At 50.9% G+C, this 13786-nt stretch overlaps 5 non-coding genes across 5 annotated transcripts; all 5 read right to left on the bottom strand.

Moving 5' to 3' along the window:
* Nucleotides 1–1701: 1701 nt before the first annotated feature.
* On the bottom strand, nucleotides 1702–1774 carry trnal-cag (transfer RNA leucine (anticodon CAG)). Its single transcript has one exon. It is a non-coding gene; the product is annotated as a tRNA-Leu (tRNA).
* A 2347-nt stretch (nucleotides 1775–4121) lies between these two features.
* trnal-cag (transfer RNA leucine (anticodon CAG)) lies at nucleotides 4122–4194 on the bottom strand. Its single transcript has one exon. It is a non-coding gene; the product is annotated as a tRNA-Leu (tRNA).
* Nucleotides 4195–5360: 1166 nt separating this feature from the next.
* On the bottom strand, nucleotides 5361–5433 carry trnal-cag (transfer RNA leucine (anticodon CAG)). The gene has a single exon. It is a non-coding gene; the product is annotated as a tRNA-Leu (tRNA).
* A 4843-nt stretch (nucleotides 5434–10276) lies between these two features.
* On the bottom strand, nucleotides 10277–10349 carry trnal-cag (transfer RNA leucine (anticodon CAG)). Its single transcript has one exon. It is a non-coding gene; the product is annotated as a tRNA-Leu (tRNA).
* A 2347-nt stretch (nucleotides 10350–12696) lies between these two features.
* On the bottom strand, nucleotides 12697–12769 carry trnal-cag (transfer RNA leucine (anticodon CAG)). Its single transcript has one exon. It is a non-coding gene; the product is annotated as a tRNA-Leu (tRNA).
* Nucleotides 12770–13786: the final 1017 nt, after the last annotated feature.

The raw sequence follows: 13786 nt of genomic DNA, 5'->3' as shown, positions 1-13786 counted from the left end.
TCGCTTCCCTTGCGCAGGCTCGAGCTCTTCTCGGCGTCTTTCACCATATCCATGGCTTCCAGTCCTGCCCTTGCTCGCCTGCTATTGCTCAGTAACGTCGATTGGAGCAAAGCATTGAAAGTGTTCAGTGAGCAGGCCAACCTGAAGCAGGAGATTTCTGCTGGTCGTGGAATAGCGAGGAGGCAAGTGATAAGGGGCTAGTCAGATGCAAACTGGTAGAGCGCTCTCTTTGCATGTGAGAGGTAGCGGGATCAATGCCCGCATTCTCCACTTTTCTTTTGGCTCGGGTAATTGTTCAGACGCAAGAGTTGTGGCAGGTGTGGTGTGAGCCCATCTGCTTCTGAAGGTCACCGCAGGCTGAGGGACATCAAATCCTTTGGTGTGCTGTCGTAGCAAAACTTTCCGATTTTTGCATGAATGCAGCTGAAATGAAAGAAGGAAAAACTTCTATGCAAGTATCAATGCCTTCTCTAAGGATCGAACTCAGGAACTTCAGATTATGAGACTGACACGCTGCCTACTGCGCTAAGAAGACACTTGCCTGCTTAGTAACTGGAAAATCTGACCAACTATGTTCGCTTCCGTGGCATCCAAAGCCAGAATGCAAAGATTGCAAAAATGCTCGAGCCAGGTTGGAGCCGAACCTGCAATCTTCTAATCCGTAGTCAGACGCGTTATCCATTGCGCCGCCGGCCCAGGCTGTGAAAAATAGCTGCGACATCAGGAAGTACACAAGACGGGCAGCATTGAAAGGCATGCGGCAGAGAATCATCAAAGATAGGCACCTCTGCCGCTTCCCTTCGATTGACAGGTGGGGAGCGGAGCAGTGCAGTCGAAAACAAAGCAAAGCAAAGTCGTCCTTAGGTGGTTGGTTGCACTCCGTCTTGAAGCAGTGCGCATTCTTTTGAAGAAAGTATGTGCGTGGTAAGTGGCAATTCGCTAAAGGCAGAGCTCATAATATGACGAGCAGTTTGCAGCTGAACATGTTGCAGCTGAGGCACAGGACAGTGCCTTCGCCGTTTTGCTTGAACACTTGCATGTGTGTGTCAGCAGGGAGTGCCTTTGAGCAGCAATGCATGTAAAGAGCCAGCACTTTCTTTCAGGCAAAGCCTCAGGCAATAGAAGTCATCTGTCCATCAGTCAGAAAGGGCTCTCGCCTGCTCCCTCACGCTCGTGGCGGCTGCGACGTTGCGCTCAAGTCGCTTCCCTTGCGCAGGCTCGAGCTCTTCTCGGCATCTTTCACCATATCCATGGCTTCCAGTCCTGCCCTTGCTCGCCTGCTATTGCTCAGTAACGTCGATTGGAGCAAAGCATTGAAAGTGTTCAGTGAGCAGGCCAACCTGAAGCAGGAGATTTCTGCTGGTCGTGGAATAGCGAGGAGGCAAGTGATAAGGGGCTAGTCAGATGCAAACTGGGAGCTAATGCCAGACGTGAATGGGGAATTAGCTCAAATGGTAGAGCGCTCGCTTTGCATGTGCGAGGTAGCGGGATAAATGCCCGCATTCTCCACTTTTCTTTTGGCTCGGGTAATTGTTCAGACGCAAGAGTTGTGTCAGGTGTGGTGTGAGCCCATCTGCTTCTGAAGGTCACCGCAGGCTGAGGGACATCAAATCCTTTGGTGTGCTGTCGCAGCAAAACTTTCCGATTTTTGCATGAATGCAGCTGAAATGAAAGAAGGAAAAACTTCTATGCAAGTATCAATGCCTTCTCTAAGGATCGAACTCAGGACCTTCAGATTCTGAGACTGACACGCTGCCTACTGCGCTAAGAAGACACTTGCCAGCTTAGTAACTGGAGAATGTGACCAACTATGTTCGCTTCCGTGGCATCCAAAGCCAGAATGCAAAGATTGCAAAAATGCTCGAGCCAGGTAGGAGCCGAACCTGCAATCTTCTAATCCGTAGTCAGACGCGTTATCCATTGCGCCGCCGGCCCAGGCTGTGAAAAATAGCTGCGACATCAGGAAGTACACAAGACGGGCAGCATTGAAAGGCATGCGGCAGAGAATCACCAAAGATAGGCACCTCTGCCGCTTCCCTTCGATTGACAGGTGGGGAGCGGAGCAGTGCAGTCGAAAACAAAGCAAAGCAAAGTCGTCCTTAGGTGGTTGGTTGCACTCCGTCTTGAAGCAGTGCGCATTCTTTTGAAGTAAGTATGTGCGTGGTAAGTGGCAATTCGCTAAAGGCAGAGCTCATAATATGACGAGCAGTTTGCAGCTGAACATGTTGCAGCTGAGGCACAGGACAGTGCCTTCGCCGTTTTGCTTGAACACTTGCATGTGTGTGTCAGCAGGGAGTGCCTTTGAGCAGCAATGCATGTAAAGAGCCAGCACTTTCTTTCAGGCAAAGCCTCAGGCAATAGAAGTCATCTGTCCATCAGTCAGAAAGGGCTTTCGCCTGCTCCCTCTCGCTCGTGGCGGCTGCGACGTTGCGCTCAAGTCGCTTCCCTTGCGCAGGCTCGAGCTCTTCTCCATGGCTTCCAGTCCTGCCCTTGCTCGCCTGCTATTGCTCAGTAACGTCGATTGGAGCAAAGCATTGAAAGTGTTCAGTGAGCAGGCCAACCTGAAGCAGGAGATTTCTGCTGGTCGTGGAATAGCGAGGAGGCAAGTGATAAGGGGCTAGTCAGATGCAAACTGGTAGAGCGCTCGCTTTGCATGTGAGAGGTAGCGGGATCAATGCCCGCATTCTCCACTTTTCTTTTGGCTCGGGTAATTGTTCAGACGCAAGAGTTGTGGCAGGTGTGGTGTGAGCCCATCTGCTTCTGAAGGTCACCGCAGGCTGAGGGACATCAAATCCTTTGGTGTGCTGTCGTAGCAAAACTTTCCGATTTTTGCATGAATGCAGCTGAAATGAAAGAAGGAAAAACTTCTATGCAAGTATCAATGCCTTCTCTAAGGATCGAACTCAGGAACTTCAGATTATGAGACTGACACGCTGCCTACTGCGCTAAGAAGACACTTGCCAGCTTAGTAACTGGAAAATCTGACCAACTATGTTCGCTTCCGTGGCATCCAAAGCCAGAATGCAAAGATTGCAAAAATGCTCGAGCCAGGTTGGAGCCGAACCTGCAATCTTCTAATCCGTAGTCAGACGCGTTATCCATTGCGCCGCCGGCCCAGGCTGTGAAAAATAGCTGCGACATCAGGAAGTACACAAGACGGGCAGCATTGAAAGGCATGCGGCAGAGAATCACCAAAGATAGGCACCTCTGCCGCTTCCCTTCGATTGACAGGTGGGGAGCGGAGCAGTGCAGTCGAAAACAAAGCAAAGCAAAGTCGTCCTTAGGTGGTTGGTTGCACTCCGTCTTGAAGCAGTGCGCATTCTTTTGAAGTAAGTATGTGCGTGGTAAGTGGCAATTCGCTAAAGGCAGAGCTCATAATATGACGAGCAGTTTGCAGCTGAACATGTTGCAGCTGAGGCACAGGACAGTGCCTTCGCCGTTTTGCTTGAACACTTGCATGTGTGTGTCAGCAGGGAGTGCCTTTGAGCAGCAATGCATGTAAAGAGCCAGCACTTTCTTTCAGGCAAAGCCTCAGGCAATAGAAGTCATCTGTCCATCAGTCAGAAAGGGCTTTCGCCTGCTCCCTCTCGCTCGTGGCGGCTGCGACGTTGCGCTCAAGTCGCTTCCCTTGCGCAGGCTCGAGCTCTTCTCGGCATCTTTCACCATATCCATGGCTTCCAGTCCTGCCCTTGCTCGCCTGCTATTGCTCAGTAACGTCGATTGGAGCAAAGCATTGAAAGTGTTCAGTGAGCAGGCCAACCTGAAGCAGGAGATTTCTGCTGGTCGTGGAATAGCGAGGAGGCAAGTGATAAGGGGCTAGTCAGATGCAAACTGGGAGCTAATGCCAGACGTGAATGGGGAATTAGCTCAAATGGTAGAGCGCTCGCTTTGCATGTGAGAGGTAGCGGGATCAATGCCCGCATTCTCCACTTTTCTTTTGGCTCGGGTAATTGTTCAGACGCAAGAGTTGTGTCAGGTGTGGTGTGAGCCCATCTGCTTCTGAAGGTCACCGCAGGCTGAGGGACATCAAATCCTTTGGTGTGCTGTCGCAGCAAAACTTTCCGATTTTTGCATGAATGCAGCTGAAATGAAAGAAGGAAAAACTTCTATGCAAGTATCAATGCCTTCTCTAAGGATCGAACTCAGGACCTTCAGATTCTGAGACTGACACGCTGCCTACTGCGCTAAGAAGACACTTGCCAGCTTAGTAACTGGAGAATGTGACCAACTATGTTCGCTTCCGTGGCATCCAAAGCCAGAATGCAAAGATTGCAAAAATGCTCGAGCCAGGTAGGAGCCGAACCTGCAATCTTCTAATCCGTAGTCAGACGCGTTATCCATTGCGCCGCCGGCCCAGGCTGTGAAAAATAGCTGCGACATCAGGAAGTACACAAGACGGGCAGCATTGAAAGGCATGCGGCAGAGAATCACCAAAGATAGGCACCTCTGCCGCTTCCCTTCGATTGACAGGTGGGGAGCGGAGCAGTGCAGTCGAAAACAAAGCAAAGCAAAGTCGTCCTTAGGTGGTTGGTTGCACTCCGTCTTGAAGCAGTGCGCATTCTTTTGAAGTAAGTATGTGCGTGGTAAGTGGCAATTCGCTAAAGGCAGAGCTCATAATATGACGAGCAGTTTGCAGCTGAACATGTTGCAGCTGAGGCACAGGACAGTGCCTTCGCCGTTTTGCTTGAACACTTGCATGTGTGTGTCAGCAGGGAGTGCCTTTGAGCAGCAATGCATGTAAAGAGCCAGCACTTTCTTTCAGGCAAAGCCTCAGGCAATAGAAGTCATCTGTCCATCAGTCAGAAAGGGCTCTCGCCTGCTCCCTCACGCTCGTGGCGGCTGCGACGTTGCGCTCAAGTCGCTTCCCTTGCGCAGGCTCGAGCTCTTCTCGGCATCTTTCACCATATCCATGGCTTCCAGTCCTGCCCTTGCTCGCCTGCTATTGCTCAGTAACGTCGATTGGAGCAAAGCATTGAAAGTGTTCAGTGAGCAGGCCAACCTGAAGCAGGAGATTTCTGCTGGTCGTGGAATAGCGAGGAGGCAAGTGATAAGGGGCTAGTCAGATGCAAACTGGGAGCTAATGCCAGACGTGAATGGGGAATTAGCTCAAATGGTAGAGCGCTCGCTTTGCATGTGAGAGGTAGCGGGATCAATGCCCGCATTCTCCACTTTTCTTTTGGCTCGGGTAATTGTTCAGACGCAAGAGTTGTGTCAGGTGTGGTGTGAGCCCATCTGCTTCTGAAGGTCACCGCAGGCTGAGGGACATCAAATCCTTTGGTGTGCTGTCGCAGCAAAACTTTCCGATTTTTGCATGAATGCAGCTGAAATGAAAGAAGGAAAAATTTCTATGCAAGTATCAATGCCTTCTCTAAGGATCGAACTCAGGACCTTCAGATTCTGAGACTGACACGCTGCCTACTGCGCTAAGAAGACACTTGCCAGCTTAGTAACTGGAGAATGTGACCAACTATGTTCGCTTCCGTGGCATCCAAAGCCAGAATGCAAAGATTGCAAAAATGCTCGAGCCAGGTAGGAGCCGAACCTGCAATCTTCTAATCCGTAGTCAGACGCGTTATCCATTGCGCCGCCGGCCCAGGCTGTGAAAAATAGCTGCGACATCAGGAAGTACACAAGACGGGCAGCATTGAAAGGCATGCGGCAGAGAATCACCAAAGATAGGCACCTCTGCCGCTTCCCTTCGATTGACAGGTGGGGAGCGGAGCAGTGCAGTCGAAAACAAAGCAAAGCAAAGTCGTCCTTAGGTGGTTGGTTGCACTCCGTCTTGAAGCAGTGCGCATTCTTTTGAAGTAAGTATGTGCGTGGTAAGTGGCAATTCGCTAAAGGCAGAGCTCATAATATGACGAGCAGTTTGCAGCTGAACATGTTGCAGCTGAGGCACAGGACAGTGCCTTCGCCGTTTTGCTTGAACACTTGCATGTGTGTGTCAGCAGGGAGTGCCTTTGAGCAGCAATGCATGTAAAGAGCCAGCACTTTCTTTCAGGCAAAGCCTCAGGCAATAGAAGTCATCTGTCCATCAGTCAGAAAGGGCTCTCGCCTGCTCCCTCACGCTCGTGGCGGCTGCGACGTTGCGCTCAAGTCGCTTCCCTTGCGCAGGCTCGAGCTCTTCTCGGCATCTTTCACCATATCCATGGCTTCCAGTCCTGCCCTTGCTCGCCTGCTATTGCTCAGTAACGTCGATTGGAGCAAAGCATTGAAAGTGTTCAGTGAGCAGGCCAACCTGAAGCAGGAGATTTCTGCTGGTCGTGGAATAGCGAGGAGGCAAGTGATAAGGGGCTAGTCAGATGCAAACTGGGAGCTAATGCCAGACGTGAATGGGGAATTAGCTCAAATGGTAGAGCGCTCGCTTTGCATGTGAGAGGTAGCGGGATCAATGCCCGCATTCTCCACTTTTCTTTTGGCTCGGGTAATTGTTCAGACGCAAGAGTTGTGTCAGGTGTGGTGTGAGCCCATCTGCTTCTGAAGGTCACCGCAGGCTGAGGGACATCAAATCCTTTGGTGTGCTGTCGCAGCAAAACTTTCCGATTTTTGCATGAATGCAGCTGAAATGAAAGAAGGAAAAACTTCTATGCAAGTATCAATGCCTTCTCTAAGGATCGAACTCAGGAACTTCAGATTATGAGACTGACACGCTGCCTACTGCGCTAAGAAGACACTTGCCAGCTTAGTAACTGGAAAATGTGACCAACTATGTTCGCTTCCGTGGCATCCAAAGCCAGAATGCAAAGATTGCAAAAATGCTCGAGCCAGGTAGGAGCCGAACCTGCAATCTTCTAATCCGTAGTCAGACGCGTTATCCATTGCGCCGCCGGCCCAGGCTGTGAAAAATAGCTGCGACATCAGGAAGTACACAAGACGGGCAGCATTGAAAGGCATGCGGCAGAGAATCACCAAAGATAGGCACCTCTGCCGCTTCCCTTCGATTGACAGGTGGGGAGCGGAGCAGTGCAGTCGAAAACAAAGCAAAGCAAAGTCGTCCTTAGGTGGTTGGTTGCACTCCGTCTTGAAGCAGTGCGCATTCTTTTGAAGTAAGTATGTGCGTGGTAAGTGGCAATTCGCTAAAGGCAGAGCTCATAATATGACGAGCAGTTTGCAGCTGAACATGTTGCAGCTGAGGCACAGGACAGTGCCTTCGCCGTTTTGCTTGAACACTTGCATGTGTGTGTCAGCAGGGAGTGCCTTTGAGCAGCAATGCATGTAAAGAGCCAGCACTTTCTTTCAGGCAAAGCCTCAGGCAATAGAAGTCATCTGTCCATCAGTCAGAAAGGGCTTTCGCCTGCTCCCTCTCGCTCGTGGCGGCTGCGACGTTGCGCTCAAGTCGCTTCCCTTGCGCAGGCTCGAGCTCTTCTCGGCGTCTTTCACCATATCCATGGCTTCCAGTCCTGCCCTTGCTCGCCTGCTATTGCTCAGTAACGTCGATTGGAGCAAAGCATTGAAAGTGTTCAGTGAGCAGGCCAACCTGAAGCAGGAGATTTCTGCTGGTCGTGGAATAGCGAGGAGGCAAGTGATAAGGGGCTAGTCAGATGCAAACTGGGAGCTAATGCCAGACGTGAATGGGGAATTAGCTCAAATGGTAGAGCGCTCGCTTTGCATGTGAGAGGTAGCGGGATCAATGCCCGCATTCTCCACTTTTCTTTTGGCTCGGGTAATTGTTCAGACGCAAGAGTTGTGTCAGGTGTGGTGTGAGCCCATCTGCTTCTGAAGGTCACCGCAGGCTGAGGGACATCAAATCCTTTGGTGTGCTGTCGCAGCAAAACTTTCCGATTTTTGCATGAATGCAGCTGAAATGAAAGAAGGAAAAACTTCTATGCAAGTATCAACGCCTTCTCTAAGGATCGAACTCAGGAACTTCAGATTATGAGACTGACACGCTGCCTACTGCGCTAAGAAGACACTTGCCAGCTTAGTAACTGGAAAATGTGACCAACTATGTTCGCTTCCGTGGCATCCAAAGCCAGAATGCAAAGATTGCAAAAATGCTCGAGCCAGGTAGGAGCCGAACCTGCAATCTTCTAATCCGTAGTCAGACGCGTTATCCATTGCGCCGCCGGCCCAGGCTGTGAAAAATAGCTGCGACATCAGGAAGTACACAAGACGGGCAGCATTGAAAGGCATGCGGCAGAGAATCACCAAAGATAGGCACCTCTGCCGCTTCCCTTCGATTGACAGGTGGGGAGCGGAGCAGTGCAGTCGAAAACAAAGCAAAGCAAAGTCGTCCTTAGGTGGTTGGTTGCACTCCGTCTTGAAGCAGTGCGCATTCTTTTGAAGTAAGTATGTGCGTGGTAAGTGGCAATTCGCTAAAGGCAGAGCTCATAATATGACGAGCAGTTTGCAGCTGAACATGTTGCAGCTGAGGCACAGGACAGTGCCTTCGCCGTTTTGCTTGAACACTTGCATGTGTGTGTCAGCAGGGAGTGCCTTTGAGCAGCAATGCATGTAAAGAGCCAGCACTTTCTTTCAGGCAAAGCCTCAGGCAATAGAAGTCATCTGTCCATCAGTCAGAAAGGGCTTTCGCCTGCTCCCTCTCGCTCGTGGCGGCTGCGACGTTGCGCTCAAGTCGCTTCCCTTGCGCAGGCTCGAGCTCTTCTCGGCGTCTTTCACCATATCCATGGCTTCCAGTCCTGCCCTTGCTCGCCTGCTATTGCTCAGTAACGTCGATTGGAGCAAAGCATTGAAAGTGTTCAGTGAGCAGGCCAACCTGAAGCAGGAGATTTCTGCTGGTCGTGGAATAGCGAGGAGGCAAGTGATAAGGGGCTAGTCAGATGCAAACTGGTAGAGCGCTCTCTTTGCATGTGAGAGGTAGCGGGATCAATGCCCGCATTCTCCACTTTTCTTTTGGCTCGGGTAATTGTTCAGACGCAAGAGTTGTGGCAGGTGTGGTGTGAGCCCATCTGCTTCTGAAGGTCACCGCAGGCTGAGGGACATCAAATCCTTTGGTGTGCTGTCGTAGCAAAACTTTCCGATTTTTGCATGAATGCAGCTGAAATGAAAGAAGGAAAAACTTCTATGCAAGTATCAATGCCTTCTCTAAGGATCGAACTCAGGAACTTCAGATTATGAGACTGACACGCTGCCTACTGCGCTAAGAAGACACTTGCCTGCTTAGTAACTGGAAAATCTGACCAACTATGTTCGCTTCCGTGGCATCCAAAGCCAGAATGCAAAGATTGCAAAAATGCTCGAGCCAGGTTGGAGCCGAACCTGCAATCTTCTAATCCGTAGTCAGACGCGTTATCCATTGCGCCGCCGGCCCAGGCTGTGAAAAATAGCTGCGACATCAGGAAGTACACAAGACGGGCAGCATTGAAAGGCATGCGGCAGAGAATCATCAAAGATAGGCACCTCTGCCGCTTCCCTTCGATTGACAGGTGGGGAGCGGAGCAGTGCAGTCGAAAACAAAGCAAAGCAAAGTCGTCCTTAGGTGGTTGGTTGCACTCCGTCTTGAAGCAGTGCGCATTCTTTTGAAGAAAGTATGTGCGTGGTAAGTGGCAATTCGCTAAAGGCAGAGCTCATAATATGACGAGCAGTTTGCAGCTGAACATGTTGCAGCTGAGGCACAGGACAGTGCCTTCGCCGTTTTGCTTGAACACTTGCATGTGTGTGTCAGCAGGGAGTGCCTTTGAGCAGCAATGCATGTAAAGAGCCAGCACTTTCTTTCAGGCAAAGCCTCAGGCAATAGAAGTCATCTGTCCATCAGTCAGAAAGGGCTCTCGCCTGCTCCCTCACGCTCGTGGCGGCTGCGACGTTGCGCTCAAGTCGCTTCCCTTGCGCAGGCTCGAGCTCTTCTCGGCATCTTTCACCATATCCATGGCTTCCAGTCCTGCCCTTGCTCGCCTGCTATTGCTCAGTAACGTCGATTGGAGCAAAGCATTGAAAGTGTTCAGTGAGCAGGCCAACCTGAAGCAGGAGATTTCTGCTGGTCGTGGAATAGCGAGGAGGCAAGTGATAAGGGGCTAGTCAGATGCAAACTGGGAGCTAATGCCAGACGTGAATGGGGAATTAGCTCAAATGGTAGAGCGCTCGCTTTGCATGTGCGAGGTAGCGGGATAAATGCCCGCATTCTCCACTTTTCTTTTGGCTCGGGTAATTGTTCAGACGCAAGAGTTGTGTCAGGTGTGGTGTGAGCCCATCTGCTTCTGAAGGTCACCGCAGGCTGAGGGACATCAAATCCTTTGGTGTGCTGTCGCAGCAAAACTTTCCGATTTTTGCATGAATGCAGCTGAAATGAAAGAAGGAAAAACTTCTATGCAAGTATCAATGCCTTCTCTAAGGATCGAACTCAGGACCTTCAGATTCTGAGACTGACACGCTGCCTACTGCGCTAAGAAGACACTTGCCAGCTTAGTAACTGGAGAATGTGACCAACTATGTTCGCTTCCGTGGCATCCAAAGCCAGAATGCAAAGATTGCAAAAATGCTCGAGCCAGGTAGGAGCCGAACCTGCAATCTTCTAATCCGTAGTCAGACGCGTTATCCATTGCGCCGCCGGCCCAGGCTGTGAAAAATAGCTGCGACATCAGGAAGTACACAAGACGGGCAGCATTGAAAGGCATGCGGCAGAGAATCACCAAAGATAGGCACCTCTGCCGCTTCCCTTCGATTGACAGGTGGGGAGCGGAGCAGTGCAGTCGAAAACAAAGCAAAGCAAAGTCGTCCTTAGGTGGTTGGTTGCACTCCGTCTTGAAGCAGTGCGCATTCTTTTGAAGTAAGTATGTGCGTGGTAAGTGGCAATTCGCTAAAGGCAGAGCTCATAATATGACGAGCAGTTTGCAGCTGAACATGTTGCAGCTGAGGCACAGGACAGTGCCTTCGCCGTTTTGCTTGAACACTTGCATGTGTGTGTCAGCAGGGAGTGCCTTTGAGCAGCAATGCATGTAAAGAGCCAGCACTTTCTTTCAGGCAAAGCCTCAGGCAATAGAAGTCATCTGTCCATCAGTCAGAAAGGGCTTTCGCCTGCTCCCTCTCGCTCGTGGCGGCTGCGACGTTGCGCTCAAGTCGCTTCCCTTGCGCAGGCTCGAGCTCTTCTCCATGGCTTCCAGTCCTGCCCTTGCTCGCCTGCTATTGCTCAGTAACGTCGATTGGAGCAAAGCATTGAAAGTGTTCAGTGAGCAGGCCAACCTGAAGCAGGAGATTTCTGCTGGTCGTGGAATAGCGAGGAGGCAAGTGATAAGGGGCTAGTCAGATGCAAACTGGTAGAGCGCTCGCTTTGCATGTGAGAGGTAGCGGGATCAATGCCCGCATTCTCCACTTTTCTTTTGGCTCGGGTAATTGTTCAGACGCAAGAGTTGTGGCAGGTGTGGTGTGAGCCCATCTGCTTCTGAAGGTCACCGCAGGCTGAGGGACATCAAATCCTTTGGTGTGCTGTCGTAGCAAAACTTTCCGATTTTTGCATGAATGCAGCTGAAATGAAAGAAGGAAAAACTTCTATGCAAGTATCAATGCCTTCTCTAAGGATCGAACTCAGGAACTTCAGATTATGAGACTGACACGCTGCCTACTGCGCTAAGAAGACACTTGCCAGCTTAGTAACTGGAAAATCTGACCAACTATGTTCGCTTCCGTGGCATCCAAAGCCAGAATGCAAAGATTGCAAAAATGCTCGAGCCAGGTTGGAGCCGAACCTGCAATCTTCTAATCCGTAGTCAGACGCGTTATCCATTGCGCCGCCGGCCCAGGCTGTGAAAAATAGCTGCGACATCAGGAAGTACACAAGACGGGCAGCATTGAAAGGCATGCGGCAGAGAATCACCAAAGATAGGCACCTCTGCCGCTTCCCTTCGATTGACAGGTGGGGAGCGGAGCAGTGCAGTCGAAAACAAAGCAAAGCAAAGTCGTCCTTAGGTGGTTGGTTGCACTCCGTCTTGAAGCAGTGCGCATTCTTTTGAAGTAAGTATGTGCGTGGTAAGTGGCAATTCGCTAAAGGCAGAGCTCATAATATGACGAGCAGTTTGCAGCTGAACATGTTGCAGCTGAGGCACAGGACAGTGCCTTCGCCGTTTTGCTTGAACACTTGCATGTGTGTGTCAGCAGGGAGTGCCTTTGAGCAGCAATGCATGTAAAGAGCCAGCACTTTCTTTCAGGCAAAGCCTCAGGCAATAGAAGTCATCTGTCCATCAGTCAGAAAGGGCTTTCGCCTGCTCCCTCTCGCTCGTGGCGGCTGCGACGTTGCGCTCAAGTCGCTTCCCTTGCGCAGGCTCGAGCTCTTCTCGGCATCTTTCACCATATCCATGGCTTCCAGTCCTGCCCTTGCTCGCCTGCTATTGCTCAGTAACGTCGATTGGAGCAAAGCATTGAAAGTGTTCAGTGAGCAGGCCAACCTGAAGCAGGAGATTTCTGCTGGTCGTGGAATAGCGAGGAGGCAAGTGATAAGGGGCTAGTCAGATGCAAACTGGGAGCTAATGCCAGACGTGAATGGGGAATTAGCTCAAATGGTAGAGCGCTCGCTTTGCATGTGAGAGGTAGCGGGATCAATGCCCGCATTCTCCACTTTTCTTTTGGCTCGGGTAATTGTTCAGACGCAAGAGTTGTGTCAGGTGTGGTGTGAGCCCATCTGCTTCTGAAGGTCACCGCAGGCTGAGGGACATCAAATCCTTTGGTGTGCTGTCGCAGCAAAACTTTCCGATTTTTGCATGAATGCAGCTGAAATGAAAGAAGGAAAAACTTCTATGCAAGTATCAATGCCTTCTCTAAGGATCGAACTCAGGACCTTCAGATTCTGAGACTGACACGCTGCCTACTGCGCTAAGAAGACACTTGCCAGCTTAGTAACTGGAGAATGTGACCAACTATGTTCGCTTCCGTGGCATCCAAAGCCAGAATGCAAAGATTGCAAAAATGCTCGAGCCAGGTAGGAGCCGAACCTGCAATCTTCTAATCCGTAGTCAGACGCGTTATCCATTGCGCCGCCGGCCCAGGCTGTGAAAAATAGCTGCGACATCAGGAAGTACACAAGACGGGCAGCATTGAAAGGCATGCGGCAGAGAATCACCAAAGATAGGCACCTCTGCCGCTTCCCTTCGATTGACAGGTGGGGAGCGGAGCAGTGCAGTCGAAAACAAAGCAAAGCAAAGTCGTCCTTAGGTGGTTGGTTGCACTCCGTCTTGAAGCAGTGCGCATTCTTTTGAAGTAAGTATGTGCGTGGTAAGTGGCAATTCGCTAAAGGCAGAGCTCATAATATGACGAGCAGTTTGCAGCTGAACATGTTGCAGCTGAGGCACAGGACAGTGCCTTCGCCGTTTTGCTTGAACACTTGCATGTGTGTGTCAGCAGGGAGTGCCTTTGAGCAGCAATGCATGTAAAGAGCCAGCACTTTCTTTCAGGCAAAGCCTCAGGCAATAGAAGTCATCTGTCCATCAGTCAGAAAGGGCTTTCGCCTGCTCCCTCTCGCTCGTGGCGGCTGCGACGTTGCGCTCAAGTCGCTTCCCTTGCGCAGGCTCGAGCTCTTCTCGGCATCTTTCACCATATCCATGGCTTCCAGTCCTGCCCTTGCTCGCCTGCTATTGCTCAGTAACGTCGATTGGAGCAAAGCATTGAAAGTGTTCAGTGAGCAGGCCAACCTGAAGCAGGAGATTTCTGCTGGTCGTGGAATAGCGAGGAGGCAAGTGATAAGGGGCTAGTCAGATGCAAACTGGGAGCTAATGCCAGACGTGAATGGGGAATTAGCTCAAATGGTAGAGCGCTCGCTTTGCATGTGAGAGGTAGCGGGATCAATGCCCGCATTCTCCACTTTTCTTTTGGCTCGGGTAATTGTTCAGACGCAAGAGTTGTG

The sequence above is a fragment of the Pristiophorus japonicus genome, unplaced genomic scaffold (assembly GCF_044704955.1).
Source record: "Pristiophorus japonicus isolate sPriJap1 unplaced genomic scaffold, sPriJap1.hap1 HAP1_SCAFFOLD_207, whole genome shotgun sequence".
NCBI lineage: Eukaryota > Metazoa > Chordata > Chondrichthyes > Pristiophoridae > Pristiophorus > Pristiophorus japonicus.
This window is presented reverse-complemented; position numbering and strand designations above follow the sequence as displayed.